General features: G+C 37.5%; 1 protein-coding gene across 4 annotated transcripts in view; it reads right to left on the bottom strand.

Moving 5' to 3' along the window:
- Positions 1 to 23,574, bottom strand: part of LMO1 (LIM domain only 1) — a 138,028-nt gene that overhangs the window by 62,753 nt on the left and 51,701 nt on the right. Inside the window, exon 1 of one of the 4 annotated variants that reach the window (XM_081946575.1) lies at positions 2,756 to 2,778. The exons of the other annotated variants lie outside the window; for them this stretch is intronic. The gene's annotated coding sequence lies outside the window, so the exon portion shown is untranslated. Of the gene's footprint in view, positions 1 to 2,755; positions 2,779 to 23,574 lie in introns of those variants that run through there. 4 annotated transcript variants of the gene reach the window in all.

Genomic DNA, 23,574 nt, shown 5'->3' with positions numbered 1-23,574 from the left:
ATGGCACGACATGGCACAACACAATACAACACATGTTTCCCTCTTGAAAATTGGTTGTGTTGATTACAATTAACTCTCCATCTAATAATGGATGATCAGTATAAATTGCTTAAACTACAGCAGCATCAATAATAAAACAATTCTCAGTCGACTTAAAATAAAATCTGTTCTTATCTCCAAGATTATCAGAGAAATTTAAAGATATTTTTTCTTTTAAAATATCCTGAAATTGCATAGTACCCACAGTCTGATTGGAAGAAGATCAAAAGTTGGAGGAAAACTAGATTTCATAAGGAACAAGTTGCATTACTGAGGTACTGCTCTAGAAAAAGGACCTACCTTGTGGACTCATACCATTATAAGCATGATCACAATTTCTCTTAGTCATCACTTCATCTAATAACAGAGTTGCTGGACCCAACTGTGCTCACTAAAAGGGGAAAAACTCTTTAACTAACTTCATATTCTCTATTGACACTGCATTTCACTGCTGCACTTCCCTTTTTATTCTTGCTCTCATGAAAAGATGCTTTGAGATGGAACCCATCCAGTAGGACATCTAAGTGAGTAACATGCTGCTTATGTTGCTTATAAATTCCAGCAGGTTCGAGTACACAGAAATATTATTATATATATTATTACTTTATACACTTGGATTTCCAAGCAAGTAAAGTAGGAATTTTATAAACAAGAACCACCAGAAACTTGATTTTGGCTCTGAAACAAACTGTAAGCTGGTGGACATAGTTTAGGATAGATATTATAATATATAATATTTTGGGAATTAGCTGTGATTTCTGAATGCTTTTAGAAGACAAATCCACATATAGTACATAATAAATATAATGCAAATGAGATAAGAAAGCATAGATCACAGAAGCCAAATCTCCAGAGTGATTCATTTCACTTCTACTGCATATTTCTTCCCATCTAAGATTATCTCTAGTCTGGTGTTTGATTCTGTGAAACTGATCAGACTGAATTACATTTGATTTGCTCCAAGACCATCAACTACACAATATGGGGAGCTAAAACCAGCTTTCCCACAATTGAATTCATTATTCTATTCTTTCATCCTGTTGTCTTGGTCTGCTTATGGATGTCTTTGTCCTTGTATATTTAGGTGTTATCCCAAATAAATTAGTTTAAAAATCCCACTGAAATCAATAGAAGTTATCTTCAATTAAAATTACTTGGAAAGGACTCCGGAGTCCATTTGCATTGCAGCATTTACTGTGATATTGAATTATTTTACTTGGCCTAATAGAACAAGAGCCTATTTTCTATAGAGGATGGTCTTCAATTACACATCCTGTTGGGTGTCTTCCAACTCTAAAACGTTCACTTGATAACAACTGTGAAGTAGAAAGTGCTGATAGAATTAGATTAAAAAAACATCAATTGTTGGTTAAAAGAGGGGAGTGAGAGAGTTCAAAGTTTGTCTGTTGGCACCAGCAATGCCCATATAAAGGGATAACTACCATCTCCTATTGGAGATAGATCCAAAGTCAAGGGAAAGACTTAGATCAGAGCCATTCAAATTCAGTCCAGCAATTATGCACAGCTGGGCTAGACCTGAGTATTCACTACCTTTATTTCTCTATCAGGGTGAGATTATCCAAAATGGAAGGGCTAGCCTTTCATTGCTGCTCCATAGTTATATTCAGTTGTTATCATCTAGAACTGCTACAGTAAGAAATCATTGTTTCCTCCAATGACATCCAAAGCTCGAAAGGAAGAGCAAGAAAATATTTAGCATGTCTCTGCTGCATGAGTTTCCTTTTTGAGCTACACTTCTATCCCATCCTTCTTCCAGGCAATGCCATGCAATGTGTAGTGGGATGGTGCATGCTTTGATAATTCAGAAGAAATGCTTCAGGATTTGTACTAGGGTAGGAACAGAGCCACCCTGTTATTCCTTAAAGGGCTCTGAGCTTTTTTAGGCTTCCATGCAAATTTAGTTCTTTCAAATATTTCAAAATATTTCAAATTTTTCAAGACTTTGCAACTGCACAGAAATGTAAAACCACCTGAGCTGCAAATAAGTAGGGGAGGGATCCTCTACTCATATATTTAAAGGACATCTTCTGAAATATTTTGGAAGTCCACACAGCCCCCACCCACCCACCCACCCACAGTACATGGGTCTTTCTATATATCAACTTTCATTAAGGTAGTTAGATGAAAAGAAAATTGGCTGGAGATTGGAACCCTCTTCAACTCAGTCCAGTCTAACCATTTCAACATTGCCCTGGCAAATGTAGCACCAGGCTAAGAAAGCTGTATCACTTCTTGAGATTTTAGCTAAGATCAGAGATTCATATAGTTTGCAGTTTAGATCAGATTTTCTGAGTTGATTTGCCATTCATTGCTTTTCTCAAAATAGAGCCTCTTCAGATGAATGCATATTTTGATTCATTTTCTACCTGGGGAAGGAAAAATAAAGTTAGAACCTGCGTGATGAAGTGTTTAATTTTTCTACCACAGAATTACTCTCCTGTAGAAATGATTCCCCCATTCTATCTGAGAATACCTTTATAGGATTTTATTTTTGTCATTCCTGTGAAATCAGCATTTTTGTACTTCGTTCCAGTCTCAAATGAAATCTAATTTTAAAATGGCTACAAATTTAAGGTAAAAGGACTCTCCCTCCTACAAAAGTAGTTCCTGTGGTAGAAATGCTTCCTATAATTAGCAAGGTCTGGAAAGGAAAAGAGAAAATAGTTACTATAATGGCAGTTCAGCATCCACTTACATATATCCTAATAGAAGTTACAAATTCTGTCTTGAGAGGCTGATGGAGTTCTTAAGGCAAAATGATCCCAAATGATCCTTGAAAAGAGGGGGGGGAAGGTTCTCTCCTCCAAAAATAAAATGCCTTTTTTTCCTGGCATGGTTACACTAAAGAAAAAGATAGATAGTAAGAGGTAGTAACTGATAGGAAGAGGAATCAGAAGGGCCTCACCAGGACTCAGAAGTAAGAAAGGTATCATCCAATTCCATTTTCACCCTTTCTGAGACATAGTTGTCTTGGGCACCATAGGTTCATATTTTTATATGCTTTGTATTAAAATCTACTTAATTGATACTAGAAGAACCCAAACAATCAAAATCAACACAGCATCATAATTAAATCTGAAGAGGATCATCTGCAAAAATTAGAAGTTACCATGGAAAATTCTTGGCAAATTACTTGAAGAAGGGAATTCCAATTTTGTGCCAGCTTTCTCTTTAGGAAGCCTGGCTATCAATGTCAGCAATCTGCCTCCTGCAAATAATGGAATGCAGAAGTGTCATCACCTCCAGATCATAGGTACAATGGCAGGTTATATCAGAAACTGACATGAGAACCAAAGCAATTTCCCCCAAACTGTGGATTGAAGTATCAGACTCCTTGCCAAAAGCAACGCTACCTGGGGAATTCTGGAACATGAAGCCCAGATAGCTGGAAACCACACAGGCATAGGAGTTTAGTACAAATGGTGATGATGAAAAATTTGTACCATGCATTGCAATTTCATGATACAAACATTGGGCTTCTCTATATGAGATTTGGCATTAGATGCAAGTATGTAAGTCATCTACTTCATTATTTACTTCTGTGCTTGCCATGCAATGCAGGTTAAGTAGATGGATCCAAACGCTTTGATCCCTTTCCCCTCTCCTCCTCCTCCTCCTCCTCCTCCTCCTCCTCCTCCTCCTCCTCCTCCTCCTCCTCCTCCTCCTCCTCCTCCTCCTCCTCCAACTTACATCTGCCTTCACATTAGATCAGGAGTGGGGAACAATGACCTTTTATGACTTGTGAACTTCAACTCCCAAAATTCCTGAGTCAGATAGGCTTCATCTAAAAGTCATTGGCTCAGGAATTCTGGGAGTTCAAGTCCACAAGTCATAAAAGGGCCATCGTTCCCCATCCCTGATGTAATGTGAAGGCAGATGTGTGCTGGAGGGGAGAATGGGGAGGAGGAGGAGGTTCCCCACCCTTGTATTAGATGGACCATTCATAACTAGAACCACATTGGTGAAAGATGATGGAGGCTTTGGGGACGAAGGCTATAAAGGCCTGTAGTAGACAATGGACAATTTTCAATACCATAAATTTGAGAAAAAATAGTAAGAGATTTTCCCATCTTAGTTTAATTGTGACTTTTAGATGAAGTGCGACTGCTACAAAGTTAAGGCATTACTTCTCGTGTTCTTCTTTTCCCACTCAAAAGTAATAAAGGCATTAATCTATAAAGAAGACCGTTTTCTTGGATACAAAGCAATTATGAATTTGAACAATCTAAAGCATAGCTTTAAGAATTTGAGAATGGGCCGTAGCCAAGTTTCCTGTCTCAGCTATACTGGGCAGACAAAAACAATTTGGATTCTTTACCATTTATTTTAGAGGTACAATAGACTTCAGAGAGGCTTATGAGACAGGTAAAAGAGGAACGTTTTTCTGTTTCTTCTAGTTATTCGTAGAAAAGGATCTTTTCGCAGTTATCTTTGCAAGATTAAAAACACACACAAGCACTCACTTTTGCTCAGTTTTCAGCAGGGGGTTTTCTAATGAAAAAACGCTCCTGCTTCAGACATCATACGATGTTCAAAGCCGCTATTCCCACTCAGATAATAACGAGCAGGGTCAACCTGTGGCAGTCAGGTTCAGTTTTTTGAAATTACATTTTGGTCTGGAAGGCTTTCCTCCCTGGCACCCTAACCAATCTGGATATGGAACAAATAGAAGCACAGAAAAGTTGAGGCTGCAATTAGCCGACAAGTTGATATGGGAAGGGAGGTGTGGAGCAAATTTCAGCCCTGCCAGAATTAAATCGATCACCATGGATTTGTGCTGGAAATAATGGCATTGTAACTCCATAGTCCTAGCATTTTGGTGAGATGACTAAAAAAAAAAAACAACTCAAAAAATACAGAGTTGGTAAAATCAGTACTTAACTCTTTTCAGGGTTGTTTTTAGTGCCATAAAATTTTAACAGGGAAAGCACTTTGGTGTTGGAAATGCGAGTGCAAACTGCCAGCCATACGCAACAAAAGGCAGTCATTACTACATCTAAGTATACGTGGGATGTACCAGACTCATTCCTACATGAAATGGCTTTTACGTTAAGATGCTTTTAACATTTAAAGTGCCCTGAGCAAGAAGCAGGAGGAAAGTATTCTGCATGGAAATACAAAGGTCCTAAACTTCTTTCGTTTTCAGCAATACCGGGGCTTCATTGTTACCTATGTAAACTAGAGACATAGGGATTGTCAGTTTAGTGGGATCTGCCTTGCTTTCTCCCAAAACCTGCCACTCAACCAACTGGAGACACTGACAATTGAGGAATATCCACTGAGAAAAAAAGGGCCATGCTAATTGGGCAATAATGGCCATTCCATGCTTCTGCCCTTCATCTCCCGCCATTGCTGGCAACCTAGTGAATTTTTCAAAGGAAAAAAAAGTAGAGGAGATTTCTCTATTTTTGGTTCCCGTTGAGTTTCTAAACAGGTTGCTATTGTACTGAATAAGACTAGCATCGAAAGACGACCAACTGGAAGCCTTTAAATTCTGGTCCCTCCACAACAGGTTTCTTTCAGTTATTGGTGAAGAATCACTAGGGCTAATCAAATACAATTGAATATCTTGAAGCCTTGCAAACGTATTGATGGTTATCAACGATGGATAATTTTTACAAACCCTTTTCCTTTAAAGAAGCCCAAGGCTTTCAAAAATGGGAAAGATTTTTGTAGTTCATCAACCAGCCATTAAACTGTGTTTGGTTACAGACTGTATTTGAAAACATGGAAATTTGATGCCTAATTTCTTTAATGAAAAGTCCAAAGGTTAATTGGTCCAAAGTGTAACACGGGAATGCTAAGTAATAAAATGCACAGCCAGGTTTCTCTGCTTTTTCCTCTGCTTTTGTAGAAGCAACAACGGAGATGAGCACACAGCTAAAATAGCTGCACTCCCTTTGTTTCCCAGGACATCGGCCATTTATATAGTTTAAAGCAAGGAGGGGAAAGAAGAGTTCTTCCCATTAAAGCAACAGTTTATTCCATTTGCTTTTTATATCATGTAAGAAGGGAGTCTGTAAAGTTCAGTAAATAGCATTCCTTGTTGTTGTGCTTAGGATGCACAGCAAACCTAATGAAGAAAGGACAGCCATGAGGGAAAGAGGAAGATCCTCCCACATCTCATAAGGAATCTGTCCAAAATCTTCAGTTTGCCAGTTATGACAGCTAATTAGTCAGTCTATTCAAAATCCTTGCTTTAAATAAAAGAACTAATTATACACAAAGGTCAGTCCTCCGTCCTCTTATGAAGCACACATAATTGGCTTATTATGCTTTGGGACAGATGATTTTTGGCTGAAACGTCCTTTGAAACACTTCCACACAAAATAGTCATTGGAGTCTGAACAGCATTTTTAAAAATTATTATTCAGATCATTTTCAGGATATTTCTTCCTCCTCCCTAAAAGCAGGGAGCAAATTATTATCCACTGAGAGAGAAGGGATCATGATTTCTTAGACTTTCTAGAGTGCTGTTGTGTGTTTCCCCAAAGCTTGCGTCTTCTAAGTAACTACAAAATATCCTCTAGAACTATCCTCTTTAATAGCAAAAATACGCTAAAGGTCTCATAGCATCCAGCTAGCAATACTGTGGAAACTGGAAAAGTTGGGTTGTCGAAATTAACAATAATTAGGTACTTGAAATTCTAGGGCAGTGGAAGTCTTCCTGGTCAAGTACACATCCAGTTTTGGTGTTTGAGTTTTTGGATTTTAAATCTATGAAACCTGGGCTCTCAACTTTAAGCACTATGAAGGACAATCAACCCATGCATGTATTTTAAGTCCACATTTTACAATAAAACTTGGGAGTCATGGAAAAAGGGACATTCTTAAAAGAGAGAATAGAAGAGAAGAATAAAATGGAATGGAGGGTAGGGTAGGGTAGGGTAGGATTCATATTTTTCAATGATCTCCACCAGAGTTTAAAGCTGCATAATATCTGAGAGAACAGAAATAAACAACTGGCTTTCAGAGACGGCATTCCCACCCCCAGTTCCATTCAAAACTAATCTCCAATATACTAAACACTTAATGCAATTCAAAAGAACACTTGCTTTTTTTATGCTTATTAGAGGCAGCCACAGAAATGGTTTTCAACATGTTAGCTTTGAGCCTATATACACTTACTTTGCTAAATTGTGACCTGGTTTTTTTTGCCATTGGTTGAATAAGCCACAATTGGCTAGATTTACAAACAAAGCTAGATAAAGCTAAAACTGTGGTTATTATTGATTCACAAAGCAGTCTGGTTGTGTACAATAATAATTTAAGAAAAAAGCGAACAAAAAGCCTTACAGTTTAAAGAGTATTTAACCCTAATGTCTTAAGTCACCTCCTTCCCAGGTTATATCTATCTGCAAAATGCATTGCTTGAATCCCAGAATTACCTCAGACCCAACAACAATTGCAAAAACTTACAGTAAGTGATTGTGGGTCTGAGGCTGGAGACAGGATAGAGACAGCATGGCACGGAAAAGCCCACGCTTTAGAAAGTTTTAATTCTAGCCTTTATGGCTGTACTACCTCATTCCAGTAAAAGACTGGCATCCAGGAGACTGGCAAAATTAAATGAGTGGCCAAGTAATCTCATTAACTTTGGTCAACACGGTAAACAAATCACATTTCAAAGTTGTCTCCAATGTTACAAAATGTCAGGCCAACCCCGCTGCCCGAACAGAAGGCAGGCAATTACAGAAAATGCTATTTTTGTCTATCCTTAAGCAACATTTTTGCAATCTTCCTGTGTTTGGGGAATTTTTTAATGAACACTTTTTCTTGTACAGAAACTTGCCGAACAGTAAATAATCAAAGTTTGTGATTTTTAGGCTATCTGTCAATCAGGCTTTAGTACAGATCTTGTGAATCACATTGGACTTGAGCAGGCATGTGGCTTGACACTAATCAAGGAAGATGCATAATTGTGTACGGCATCAATGTTATTGTGAACATTCACTCAGGAGATCAGTTTTACCTTCAAGGTTTAGCTCACTATAAGCACGCTAAAGGCTTAACTCAAGGTCAGTCCCTATTGCTGCCTATTATCTCCAGTCATTAAGCGATGAAAAACTCCAGTTTGGGACTAGTAGGGACAGATTGGACTGGCCCACATTCAGCATGAGACCCCCTCATATGAAAGAATTACTACTAACTTCAGTGTCCTAGTAATTGCTATGATGGGGTCATTTTCCCTTTCACCAAGCAAGGTCATGCAATTTGTTATTTGAATTACTTAGACAACTAAGTAGGCCAAATAAATAACAACCAATTACCTAAAATCTAAATAAAATCTAATCAACCTAAATAAAATAATCTACACTTGTAATGCATAAAGACAGGTAAGACCATATTATAGCTAGGCGTGTTTGTAATATGATTTTATTTGGTTTAGGCCAACCTAAACCCAACTAGTTTACTCAATAAACCATGATAAAATAGACTGGGTCTAGCATGAAGTGGGAACCCAATTATTTTGCTAAATCTGATATTGGGTACATTTATATTATGTGATTTTATCCTTAGACCATCTCACTATTTGAATAATAAATCTATTACATAATGTACAGAACTAATTTTTGTCAGTTATGGCACCCTTCTCAATTATATCCTTTCTTCAGCCATAAAGTTAATACATACCGTAGTTCTTATTATAAGCTTTCATTACATCAACCTGTGTCTTTCCAGTAATAGTGCAGTCTTATGTCTCTTGCCATTTGTGGCATTAGTATTCTGGTTATTTCCTTAGTAAGTTTTGTATGGACTTCTCTTCACCACTTATTGCTTATTGCATATCTTGTATAAGCTCGAAACCCTCCATCTGCTTCTTCGATCAGCTTATCTTTGGTTATCATTAGTGCTTCTGACAAAACTTATCTCCTTAGTTCCATCAATTCTTCTCTATTTTCTTCTTCTATATTTTGAAATCTGGGGTAGAGCTCCAGTCCATCTATCTCCCCTTTCCATATTCCACTCTTTCCATTTCCAACCATGCTCAGTTCACTGTCAGTTAAACAATTTTCTTGTATTCAGTTTTTAGAACTCTGACCTCCACTTTCTTCATTTGATGAACATCCTCAATTTTTCCATCAAATTTTACTGTTCTACGATCTATGTTCTCCAATCTCTTCTCAATTTTCTCTGTTACTTCTAATAATTTTTGAATTTCAAACATACACTTTTGCAATGTTAAGGTTTCTTTTTCATGTTGTGCCATTCTTCCAACTTGTAAACACTGCCACTCTGGCATTCAAAACTTTTTATTAAATTTAAAGCAAGTTCATTTATAATCTTTCAAGACAAGGCTTTGTTTTCACTCCATTCCAGCTGCCAATGAAGCTCCTGAAGAGTACCTGTATAAACAACCCATGCTCTTCTCACTATCACTCTCTGTAAACAAGCTGAGGAACCTTGAAAACCAAAGTCAAATGATCAAAGAGAAAAAAAGAAAAGACAATATTTCCAAGCCTTCCAAGCCTCCTGCCTCCAAATGGCAGTGTTACTTCCTTTCTCTCTGTTATTACAGCCCTCTTTGTATTCCTTTTATATCTTCTTTACATTCCAGGCTTAAAGAAAACAAATTCTTAAATGGAGTAAAAAAAAAAACTCCATCCAATCCAGCATTATAAAAATAAGGAAAAGATTTTAATGTGATTGCGACATCAGCTCCTCCTTCAAAGTCAAATTTAGTTAAATTTAGAGCATTATGTATAAAATGAAGTGATAATGGGTACAGTTAAATGATTGATAATGATAATAATGCATATATATGTATTGGTTTGATAAGAGGAGATTTGATATATATTGCAAATGGTGACTACAAAAGGAGATTTAGAAACTCTGTTATTAAATATTAAATATAATATATTAAAATTTTTTATTTAGAACATGTTATAAAGATGTAATGTTACTGGATAATAATAATAATTATAATTAATAATAATAATTTGAATATTGGGAAGAGCTAATGAAGTGCCATTATGTGGTTTTGCTTTAAATCTGGAATATTTTATATAAAAGGACGTAAAAACAATTATAGTCAAATGAAGGTTGAGGTATGATGACAGTAATATATATATATATGATTTAAAATATATGATTTGATATGAATTGTAGGTGATGACTGTGGAAGGGATGCACGGAAGTTTTTGTAACCAATCGACACACTTTCTACAATTTGTAATGGAAGATGGTTTTGTGGATTTTTTGTGTGTGTGTTTTGTCTGTTTGTGATTATTCAAATATAAAAAAAATATTTATAAAAAAATACATATCGTAGTTCTTTAGATGAAATTGTTTCAGTAAGCTAGCTGGAAAAATAGGCATTGCTTAAAAAGACAAGAAGCTTTTCACAACTGATAATTGCTTTGGCTTTAGACAACTAATGTCAATAATCTTTATAGGAGTGTGAGCATCAGTTGAGGCTCTTTGTTGAGAGTTATAACTTCCAAACTCATTGTTATTATTTTATAAGAGACTACAAATATTTTTCATTGTCTTTTTCCTTTATAATGTGTGTACTTTTGATGCTAGATCTTTCAAATTGTTTTGGATAATCTTCAGATGACCCTAAAGGGGCTTCCCTCCACTTTTTTCTGCTTACTTTCCAGGTACCGGTTTTCTTTTCATTTTTAATACATGTAACAGTGTTCTGAAGTGAAAAGAGATCTGTCATTGCAAGATGGTCTTTTTCTCTCTCTTTCCATCCTATGCCATATACAGACACAAACACAGAGTATCCGTTCGCCCCTTAAAGGAATTTCAATATCCACTGCCAAATGGCCATTTGATGTTCTCTTTTGATTGAGACAGTCGCTCGCAGGACTGTTGCAGCATATGACAACTTTCCGCTGTAAAGCTTTTACAGGCCTAGAGCCATTTTGTAAGACTTTTGGAGCCCAGAATAATTAAGGTACACAAGTGAGGCAAGCATTCTTCCCTTAGTTCTATGTAAGACAATGGAATCTACATTCCTTCAACTTCTCCTTCTATCAATACCAAAAATGGGCACCTCTGGGGAACTGTCTTCACTCAGTGGGATCAACCCAATTCACTCGTTATGGCAGAAGAAGCCTACAGAGTATCCCATCAGCCAAGGGATTTCTGCCTTGGCCTCTCTGCCCTTGGAACATCTTGAGATTTTGCCTCCTCTCTTCTGACCTTCAAGAAAAGCCTTAAAACCTGACTCTAGGCTGGAAGTGGTTGGGGGCAATAACCCTGAAGGCATGAATCTGCTCTGCTCCAAACCCATAATTCTTAATCCTCTGTAATTTTAATTTTTTTATATACTAATAATTGATTTTTTATTTATATGTTTTATTGCTGTTCAGAGTTGCCTCCAGCTGTGAGATGGGCAGCATATACATTTAATAAATAAGTATTTTCTTCAAACCAATATTTTAAAAATTGGTACATGGCTTCCAATGTTGTCAGTGACAGGATAGGTGTAGATACAAAAAACTCATGATATTTTGAACAGCTTTGCACTGTTACATGATTTTGCACATTATCATCATTTCACTACTTTGTATTTGCAGGATGGAAGGGAGACTTACAAGGATCAGGAAATCTTTTAGCCAGCTCTTCAACCTTTGTCAACGAGCATGTTAAAATTTGTCCCTGGGAATTTCATTTATATTTTCTCTGCATCAGAGAAGGCAAATGACATTTTTAAGACTGTGCTAATAATTCTATTCCCGAAACTAACAATTGCTATTGACTTTCTAGAGGTCACGAAATGTAGACTTCCAGTGATTCAAAATATACAGTTACCCTCCAAACCTCTAGCCTTTTTGTCTCTTTCCAAATAATAATAAAACTAAAGGATAGTCTATTAAGAGTGGGAAGATTTTTTTTTACAGAAATCTTTTCCTCAACAATAATAATGCCCCCCTCCAAGTTCTTTGCAGGAATAACGGCAGACCATTTACATGCTGAGCTGTCAGACCATGCACTTTCCATTCAAGAGATAACATCCCTTTTCATAAGTCCATTTGCGATCCATTTTAGTGTTATCTAAAAATCAAATCTACACAGTAATCCTTTTAATGTACTCTTGACTTTTAAAAAACAGCTTTATGTTCCTCCAGGAAATGTTTTAAGCCATTACTTGGTAATTACTATTCACCCATGAAAACACTGATCTTTTACAATATATAATCAGTTTGCAGGCTAAAATAAAATAAAATAATAAAATAGAATAGAATAGAATTTTGACGAATAAAGCAGGAGAGGAGGGGAAAAAAATCCCAAAGGTTATGGGAATGAAATCGTTTTCTATCTAGTAGTTTTAAATTTTATTGTTATTTTTTAAATAACAAAAGTGGTATGTTTCAGCACTATGTAAGTAAACAGTGTCTTCTTGCCTAGGAGCGAGGAGAACTTGATGGAGCAAATACAATGGTAATCATTTTGTTTCTACAATCAAAACATACTAAGAAAAACAGTGATAAATTCTTCACTTTAGAGACATGAAGTGAATTATTCCCAAATGCAGTTCTGAAATACACTACAGCCATACTAGAGTGACTGACAGAGTGGAAAAAACCAACAGTTGGACAGATCTCTCTTCTTCAATGCTAGTACCTCTATAATTTCTTATTAGAGTTTAGGTAGATATAATTAACAATGTGTAAGTTTTCACAGAACTGGTCATCAGGCAAGATAAGAAAAAAACAGGGGATGAGAAAGTCAAAAAAATGTAGGCCAAATGCTTTGGGTGAGAGATCCATACTACAAAACTCATTTTTATGCTAGTTTGGCTAATCCTCATAAATATATGAAAGGCACTGTGGTATGGTGGTTAAGGCATCAGGCTACGAACTGGGACACCCAGGCCCACCTTAGGCCCAAAGACAGGTGGCAACCTTGGGCAATTCACTTTCTCTCAGCTCTAGGAAAGAGGCAAACCACTTCTGCAAAACCTTGCCAGGAAAACTGCATGGACCTCTCCAGATAGTCTCCAAGAATCAGATATGATTGAAGGGAAGAAAACAAAAAGAGATTAGTCATTTGAATTATTTTCCCCCAATAGACCCAATATAGATAATTTGCTTTCTAAATAAGTTATACGGCCACTGATTTACTTCACAAAAACTATTCATAAACTCTGTATTATTCTTCCTTCAGTAAATGAAGATTTACTGTACTTAACTGTTGCTACTGACTATATACTGTGTTTCCCCCAAAATAAGACAGGGTCTTATTTTCTTTTGACCCCTGAAATAAACACTTGGCCATATTTTCGGGGAGGTCATATTATTTTTGAGGTGCAGAAGGTGATGATCATGGTCACTTATGGCTGCTGCTGTGTTGCAATATTTTTTGGGAGAGTTTATTTTTAGGGGAGAGCTTATTTTAGTGCACGTGGTCAAAAGCCCAATTGGGCTTATTATCCAGGAAGTCTTGTTTTCAGGGAAACAGGATAGATGCTATTCCAAGGTTAGAAAAGCAATGGTGAATGCCCATTTCTCTCTTAATTTAATACTCTGGTGCTAGATTGAGAGCACAAATTTAACTAAGACTTAAGAATCAGAAGAAGAGCTTATATAAACTAGATGCTTAATGCAGATCAAGCTAAAGTGCACTGGGACTTTAGAATTCAAATAGACAAGCAACCTACCACATGCAGACCCCAGGAATAACAATTGCTGACCCAAAAGACAGAAAACTTTGGGTAATGTATGTTACATTACCTGGAGACATTATAATAGAAGAGAAAGAACAGATGGAAATCACAAAATACAAAGACCTATGGATAGAAATTGAACAACTATGGGAAATAAAGCAAAGACAGTATCAATAGTAATAGGTGCTATGGGTTCAATCCATGAACAACTGGGGCACCATTTGAGTACTATTAGAATTGACAAAATCGCCATCAATCAGTTGCAAAAGGCAGCTTTACTTGGAATAGATTACATCCTATAGTGGTATTTTTAACACCAACAACATCTGGCTATCCCAGGTCCTTGGGAAGGACTCAATAGATGCAATACCAAATCCAGTCTAAATATGTGGCTGACTGTGTAACGAACCATAACAATGATGTTGTTTGTGGATAGGAGGAATGCACTCCATCAAAAACAGGACCATAGGACTAAATCCGAATTGCAAAAACCCAGGCAATGGCTAGCCAGAGGTGGTATTTGCATGTTCTCTGAACTACTCAAAATTTCTGCTACCGGTTCTCCAGAACCTGTCAGAACCTGCTGAATTTTACCCAATTGTAAGGTTGCCAACTATCCTCTCTTAGCTCTCCTCAAGCCAGTATCTCCCAGACATCTTTGACTACAATTCCCAGAAACACCCCCCCCCCGAAGAAAAACCACATCTATGTGGTACCAGGTAGGTGGAGATGAAATTAGAAACTTAGAATTAGCCGATGAATTATTGATCTACAATTGCATGCTTGCTTCATCCAAATCTCTGAAGCAGTTCCATAGTAAATGCTTCAAAGGCAGCTTGTCCCCAAATCTTCCATCAGAAAGCAAGTCGGCTGTTCCCCTCCACTGCCAAGAAAAGGAAAAGAAATGGCTATCAAAGTGTATGCTTAAGTGCTAGCCCTGAGGGCTCTCCCCCCATTAAACACAGTCCTCAGACAAAATGCTTTAAGCAACTTATTCAGCCTATCCTGAAGTCAAAGACGAAAACAGAGCAACATATCATCATTAAAGCAGGTTTTGGCACATTTGGTTCTGAAAAGCCCATTAACTTAGAGACCTTTGAAACTTCTAGTTACTTAATGTATGCCTCAAAGGAATGAGAAAATACTGTGTTTGCAAGAGCAGCCTTAAGCACAGGAAGGAACCCATAGCTTGGGGGACGGTTCATTATAACTTAATAATGAGAGCCTTCCCTGAGTTAGCTGTCCAAGTATCACTACAACATTTCACCTCCAAAGAAAAATTTCCTTAATGCTTCATGTCTCTGCAGACTGTGGTCAGTCTGGGTGGGGATTCTGGATGCAATTCTTCCACCCATTTCCTCCTTTCTTCCAACGATATTCGGCGTTCTGCTACAAAGCATTTCTCCTTTATGCCAGTTGGTGAGTTTTCTGCTCATCTTGTGGCCTGGATGATTGAAGCCTCTCTCTCTCTCTCTCTTTTCTTTGCAGACAAATTAACAGACTGCATTTAACATTTTGTATTTTTTTAAAATGTAAACTTCAGGAGTCAGAGTCAGTGCAGGCCTGGAATGGGATTTTATATTTTTCTTTTTATTTAAGATGCTCAAAGGCCTAGAGAAGAAAACATATGAAGAACGGCTGCAGAATTTGGGTTTGGCTAGTCTAGAGAAAAGAAGGACTGGTGGGGACATGAGAGCAGTATTTGAGGGGCAGCGATTAAGAAGAGGGGGTCAAATTATTCTCCAAAGCACCAGAGGGCAGGACAAAAAACGATGGTTGGAAACTAATAAAAGAGAGAAGCAACCTGGAATTAAGGAGAAACTTTCTAACAATGAGGACAATTAACCAGTGGAACAGCTTGCCTTCAGAAATCATGGGTACTCCCTCACTAGACATCCACTTGTCTGAAATACTATAAGTTCTCCTGCTTTGGCAGGGGGTTGGACTAGAAGATCTCCACAGTCCTGTCCTCTCCTAGATTTTAATTCTTCCTTGTAGGTAGGTTTAAAAAAGGACTTGTGCCTGGCCCCTAAGTTTGTGGATTCCTACAGAGCTAGATGATGTTTTTCAATTTCAACATGAAATCTTGGTGGAGATGATCCAGAAATAGGTTGCAATGGATGGACTTGTTTCTTGAGAGAGACTGCTGAGTGGTGAACAAATGGCAATGACAACTGGACAAAATGAAATTGCTATTGGCTTAGGAGCCTTAATGGTTCAGAGATAATGAACCACCCTATTCAGGATGACATTGCACTTTTCTTAAATGATCTAATTTACCGGTATACCTCTGACTTTTTTTTTTTTAATTAGATGCTTATGTATCTAATAACCTTTTTTCAAAAAAAATCACTCATGTAAAAGTTATATCCCGGAATGTTTTATTCTGCTTTGACATGTATCAGCTGATTCTATTTTTGTATATCCTCAGACTTCACTATGATTCTACATGCATTAATTACTATCTGTTCTGAAAATGGCAGCCATGGTAGGCCATTCACAAATCTCTCCCACTTCACCCAAAGGCAAAATAGCCAGTTATGTGATTACTCTCTAAGATGAGGTAAGAGGTCTGGCAGGAATCAAAGGAGACATCCACGGTTGTTGTCGTCCACCTATGTTTCTATTTTAAATGAGGAAAGAATAAAACTAAAGATATAACTTCTGTTAATTTGCTGTCACGGATAGATGGCCAAATAGCATTGCAAAAAAAGTGCAAACAGTAGGCTAAGGAGAAAGACCAAATTTGGGATTGTATTGCAGAAACTAAAACTTGTTTTTTTATTTTTTATTTCCAGGGTAAAAATGGAAAGTTGATCAGATCTATTAGCTGTGCTATTGATCTGTGTTATGCAAGAGCTTAACAGTTCATAAATAAATAAATAAATAAATAAATAAATAAATAAATAAATAAATAAATAAATAAATAAATAAATAAATAAATAAATAAATAAATAAATAAATAAATAAATAAATAAATAAATAAATAAATAAATAAATAAATAATAAATAGCTTCTGACTCCACCTTTATACAATCCAGCTGTTTAAAGTGAGCCTCTTTGTATCATGTGTTATGGCTACCAAACCTGTCCTGCAAAATGTCAGGTGATGAACTCACCTGGATATTTGCAGCTCAATTATGATAATCCTGTATTTTGCATGACTTTAGATTGTCCCTGTCGATTTACGGGTCACTACTTATACCACCTTGGTGCCACCTGTGCTCCGTGATAATTGATGTGTGAAGAATTAAGCATACCATTCAGCAGGTAATGTTGAAGTAGATGAGTGAATAGCATGTGGTTGTGCGTGTGTGTTTGTCTGTTTGTTTTGCAAGTGCCTTCAAGTCTTTCTTGTCTCCTGCCAACTACCTGGACAAGCCCCTGCCGTTTTCTTGGCAAGGTTTCTTCAGAAGTGGTTTGCGATGGCCTTCTCCCTAGGGCTGAAAGGGAGGGATTGGCCCAAGGTCACCCAGCTGCCTTAATGCTTATGGCAGCGTTAGAAACCCTGAAGCACTATTCCAAACTAGCTCTCACTGTGTATGACTATTCAGTAATAAATCCCACTGAGTTCAATGAAGCTTACTTGATTGCCAATGAATATGTGAAGGAAGGGTAAATCTGTCAGCGGCTATTAGTTAAATCAGACCTCATTAATCCTCCTTGTTTAGAGGAAAATCTATTGCTAAATAGAGGGTTAATCCAAAAAGAATGACACACCCAAACTTTCCATGGTATGTGCCTGTATATAGTTGGAGGTAAAATATTCCATTGGAAGGAGCCTAATCTTGCCAGGCAAATATCTCTATATATCCATTTCTCCTTTAGTCTTGCCTCCTGCCTTTTAAGTAATTACTGATTGTTCAAAAGGCCTATCCCCTTATTCCATGGCTGGTAACTTCCTTGAGCATTTCTTGGATTCTTGACTGCTAAAGAAACCTGGATTTACTGAACTAATAAAATAAGGCATTCGTAGCACCTTGCAATCTTTTTAAAACAGTCCGATTCTCTTGGCAAGCCTCAATTTTATTGCCTCGGGTAACTGTGTGCCAAGGCACTGAACCAGAAAGCTGGAGTTGAGCAGGACTTAGAGACACTTTGCTAACATCAGGGTTATTTTAAATTAGGATACTTCAAAATCAATTTCAGATTCAAACTTTTAAATGCAGTCACTCTCCAGAACACTGAAAACGAACTTGATGTAAGTGGAAATTTCAAGACTAATTTGCTGCAGTTTTTTTTGGTGAGGCTCAAAAGTTTTCAAAAGAAAAGAGGCATCTTGGATTTCCTGGTGCTCAAAGGCCCTGTCCAAGCAGGAGAAATTAAACCACAACTTCTGCAGTAAATTTCTGACTTCCTCATGCAATGTTAGAATTACAGTTCAGGTACTTTGGGAAAAACATTGTTTGAATTTTTATTCTAGGGTACCTTTGGAGCCACAATGTAATTTCACCCTTTATTCAGTAATCAGTCACAATCTTGCTACTGGAAAGAGATTAAGGATTCTGATGATCCCAAACAATGGTGGATTAAGGCTCACTGGTGCCCTAAGCACTGACAAATCTTGGTGCCCCCACTCCTTTGCACATACTGTACAAACGAATCCAAGCTTCCTTGGGTTTTTCTTTCTTTCTCAACTTTGTGGTGCCCCCCTGGGTACCTCCTAAGCACGTGCTTAGTCTGCTTAATGGTTAATACACCACTGATCCCAAGGCCTAAAGTAACTACATGGCAGCAATAAGAAATACAAGCGTAGAGATAGGTTTTAGATCAGGCAGTAGTTGCACGTATCAGCACAAGATAGGATACAATCCACCATCACTTCTGCTGGGCTGAAACTAAAGAACAAATAATGTGAAATCCTGACTAGTTTCAGAGCAGGTGCCCTGGATCAGGTTCACAGTACTTTGACCTCTCTGTATTCTTAACCTAGATGCACCACCTGGCAACTGTTATTTAATGAACAAATCCCCAACATAGGAGCAGCCTGTCATCAGTTTCAGGTTAGAATTAACTATGCCCTGAGAAAGGGAGAGAGCATGTTTATACACCTGAGCTTACTGCCAAGGTGATATCAGTTGGGTGATTCAGAAGATACCGTGATGTAGATGTAGGGTGGGTGCAAACGATTCACAGCTCCTGTTGACCTGCTAAAATTGATGCCTAGACTAACCATATCTGCTTCGATCACAAGTCTGCCTGGACTTTAAACTATTTTATTCAATGGATTCCTCACAATCCTCTTTAGTTCCATGGAAAACGTCAAGGGGCAGAGGGTGGGGTCAGATATGGAAATCATTCCTGATGTATATGCATTCAACCAGATGATTTAAATATCTAAAAGAAATATCTAAAAGATGTAATGTCAGGTGCAAAGAATCAAGATATTGATTCTTTGTAAGCTCCAGTTCAGAAGATTTATTGCTCAAGCCTACACAGAAGAATCTGATCAACCAATGGTCAGCATATAATTGGCACTGGATAAGAATTAATGGTATTCAAGAGGAATTGAATTTTGAGTATTTGTGGTCATGTAATGATTCTAGGCTATGTTGTCTCTTGACTCCATCCCTATGCTCTGCCTGCATTTCTATGTGTATTCATTTTAAGTTGAATGGAACTACAGCTTCCCCCACTCAGCTTGGAGGATGAATTCAAGTAAAAGGAAAGGCAGCTTTTATTTGGAATCTCAGCTGAATGTGTAGAAACCATGGAAAGACCAGGAAGCATATTATATCCCTTATCCCTTCGAAGTAGGTCTTGGAATGTAGTGGTATATATTGCTGATCCTTGTGTATGTACACTATATGTACATATGAAGAACAATGAAATATTTCTCCCTAGACTACTCAACAGTACTCAAGATAAAAGATGTGGATACTCTAGAAAGAGTGCAGAGAAGAGCAACAAAGATGATTAGGGGACTGGAGACTAAAACAAATGAAGAACAATTGCAGGAACTGGGTATGTCTAGTTTAATAGAAAGAAGGACTAGGGGAGACATGATAGCAGTGTTCCAATATCTCAGGGGTTGCCACAAAGAAGAGGGAGTCAAACTATTCTCCAAGGCACCTGAGGGTAGAACAAGAAGCAGTGGGTGGAAACTAATCAAGGAGAGAAGCAACTTAGAACTGAGGAGAAACTTCCTGACAGTTAGAACAATTAATCAGTGGAACAGCTTGCCTCCAGAAGTTGTGAATGCCCCAACACTGGAAGTCTTTAAGAAGATGTTGGATAGTCATTTGTCTGAAATGGTATAGGGTTTCCTGCCTAGGCAGTGGGTTGGACTAGAAGACCTCCAAGATCCCTTCCAACTCTGCTATTGTATTGTATATGAACAAGTTGAAGTCTTGTACAAGGATATCAAATTATCAGAAGAAGCAATGTTTCCTCATTTCTCTTATTTTCTCCCATTCCACAAAATCCAAATCTATTAGACTTGCTCCCAAAATTCCAGGAATTATGGAATATAAGAATAAGTAAGGATATAACATATCCTAGAAATGCAGAAAGGAGTAGAAGAAATCTTGGCCATCCAAATTGCTAGCTGATATAGTTTACCCAACTGGTTTATTAATTTCCTGATCTTTTCTCCCCTCTTTGGTTTTTGCCTGACTTATTGTAATGGGTTTCACATTTGGGTTTTTTAAAAAAACTGTAAATACATTTTAACTAAATAATTAAAGCTGTTCAATTAATACCTAGCACAAATGGAGAGGGAATCCTTAGAGTGCTGTGAGATGATTACATAGTGCAATGCATTTCAGATACCGTATCTGAAGGGCACAGAAACGTTTCCATATTTCCTGTTTATGTACAATTTGTTTATCTGTAGTTCAAACTTATGAATTGTGTACAGACAGGAATAAGGGAGTTTTATATACTTTTGATAAAGGGCATTGGTTCCAAAATGCAAAATTAACTGCATCACAGGAAATTTGAAGATTATCTCTCTATCTGGATCTGTAGGATCCAATTGGGGTTAGTCACTGGGACCAGATGTTTTGTCCTCTGAGCTTTGACTCATGCTGGAGCCCATCTTCAGATAACTTCTCTGTGTAATTAGGGTATTGATGGCTGGCTCTTAAGTTGTTTTTTTGTGCTGCCCAGCCCTTGTGCCCTAAGTACTTGATAACCTTGGAGTAAATCAGCACTCCTGTTGTTTGACAAGGGGCCCATTTCCCAGGGTTCAATTACTTTCCTGGCTGTTTTTGTGCCTACTCGTCCAACAATCTTAGTTAGCTTAGCTACAAAATTGATTGTATGTCCTTGTCCATTGCAATGTGAGGCTACCAATGAGTTTGGGTCTCCTCTGACTGCTCACTTGGGTTCTTGCAATCTGGTGGTTAGCTTCCTCCCTGTCCTACATAATCACAGAGGCAATCAATGCAGGGGATCTAGTAAATTACACTGGAACATTGGTAATATCTCCCAGCTCCAAACAATCTTTACAGTGCATAATTTGTCCTAGTATGGTAGCTTCTGGTTGGTGTGTGACACCGGTATCAGTGTCTACCTGCTAGCTGTACATTAGAGCTTAGCCATTGTGGACCTCTGTTATACAGCTCCTCTGCTAATCTTTGACCCACACAAACTATCTAAGCAAAGTAGTTTTGATTCATATAACAAAACTTGCAAAATTGGAATGTTAAAAAAAATTAAGGCCTGGGTTAAAACAACCCCCCCCCCCAAAAAAAAGCTTAATGGAACTTTTTGTACAGAGTTAGGGTTAGTGTACAGAATAAAACCCAAATTTTATTTATGTAACTATAAAACTGAAACAAAACCTTCCTTCTAACAAGACCTCCCTTTAAAGAAAATCGTAAAATACTTTACATGAATGTATATGAATAGACAGATGTACATTGTACATATTGTTATATATGATTATGCACAGAGATTTTTTTTAAAGTGAAAAGGAAATTTGAAAGACATATATATGAGTGCACTGGGTCAAAGTTCAGTCCAAAAGCAATTAAGATGGCTAATGCTCAGCAACTTGACACAGGTTTGCTTTGTATTCCGAACTAGCAAGAAGCATCTCAAGAGATTGTAATTAAAACCTGTCAAGCTCAAATTAAGTTGTTTAGAAAGACTCAAGAAAGCTTTTAAAGCACTAAGCACCTCCGTTAATATGGAAAAAGTCAGGAGATAGGCCGAGATTAGATGGTTTAAAGTTCTGTGGGCACATTTTAAGAAGGCAAAATGTGGCAATTAGAAGGAGGACATCAATCAAGAGACTTTAGCTTATAAAGAAATAAAAGTGAATGGATCTGAAGATTGCAACAACAATCTAGAGGTGGTTATTTCCTGCCTGAATTTCATTTTTCAAAAACAAAGCTATTTAGTATTTATGAATTGATTCACTATCAGTTATAACCACAAACAAGATGCACTCCTTGTTTCCGAACAAGCAAAAACAAATGAGAACACTAAAAGTTTCTGGGCAAATCTAATGTCACAACTATGGTTATCTGGTTCTCAATTGTTCCAACAGCAATGCATTAATATATGGCAGCACCTTCAACTTACTGTTCTTCAATTACATCTTCCACCAGTCATATTGGTTTAGGATTCTGGGAACTGTAGTCCCAACACACCAGATGGTCACCAGGTTAGGAATCTGCACCCTAGAACAGGGGTGCCAAACTGGCATCCCTTCGGCTGGATTCGTCATGCACAAGCCACACCCACCCCAGCTCTGTGAAGGGAAAAACATTGCAAAACGTCATGTGACGGCAACGTGACACCGCGAGTTTGACACCCGTGACCTAGAATATTCCACCCCCTGAAACCTTCTAAAACATTCAGTTTCAGTAGCAGATGCTCTGAGAATTTTCAGTAAAAAGAATAACCGAACATTGGTTTAAAAATTAAACAACATTAACTGAATTTTACTTACACAAATGTGAAAAATAGCGCTATAAAGGAGCGGTTTGAACCTGTTTGTACATCCTGCACAAAGAAAGAGAATTCCTGTTCAGAGTCACAACACCCTAGAACACATCATCTCTTGGTTTAGGACCAGGAGACAGCAAAGAGAATTGCTGGGACAGCATGATTCCATATTTTCCTTTTTTAACACAAACATTTGCAAAGAACTAATGAACCTGGAAGAAATGACCTTGCTCTTTACCGAACAAAAAAGGGAATTATCCACAAAATGTCAAATGGCATCATGAACTAATCAGGCAATATATTAACCCACACAAAAAAAGATCAGCTACAGTTATTTTGAGAGATTTTGAGAAAAGTTCATGGATTATAAGTATCTGGAAGCCAGCTCTGAAAGAACAAAATGATCTCAAGGGAAGAGAAGGTTGCATAGTCCATGTTATTACTTTTGAATTAGGTTGAATTATTATTTTTTTACTCCACCCTCCCCTCCCTGCACTTTATTAAAGTGAACTTAGTGCTGAGAGAATAGGTTTTAATGGATTCCGAAGAAGGAAAGCAGAAATAGACTTAACCAAATCCAACTTTGGTATTATTATTTTTTGATAGGGGGTGGGAGAAGGTCAGTTCAAGTTCAAATGGAGAAGAACACACACAAACTGTTGTACACATGTTATACCAAGCCAAGCCATAGAAAACCTGGTTACACATGCACTGCCCAAAGAAAATAAACCACATTGTGGGTTAGGGTTACATGTCAGCATCTACAGTAAGTAAGGGGGCAGCAATTACCTCAGACTGAAATGTTAAGCATTAGGTTTAGTACTTGGATCAGAGACTTGCTGGAAATATCAGGATATGGACTGGATGTATAAACATCCTTGAGGAAGGCAACCACAACTATGACACCATGAAAATAGTGTGGTTCCACTATTTGGACACACATCATGAGGCACCTCCCTTTTGGATGCACACATCACAATGCACGTAGAAAATGG

This window comes from Natrix helvetica (assembly GCF_964273705.1).
Source record: "Natrix helvetica genome assembly, chromosome: 1".
NCBI classification, from domain to species: domain Eukaryota; kingdom Metazoa; phylum Chordata; class Lepidosauria; order Squamata; family Natricidae; genus Natrix; species Natrix helvetica.
Note: the sequence above shows the minus strand (reverse complement) of the source record. Positions and strands in the feature narration are given on the sequence as shown.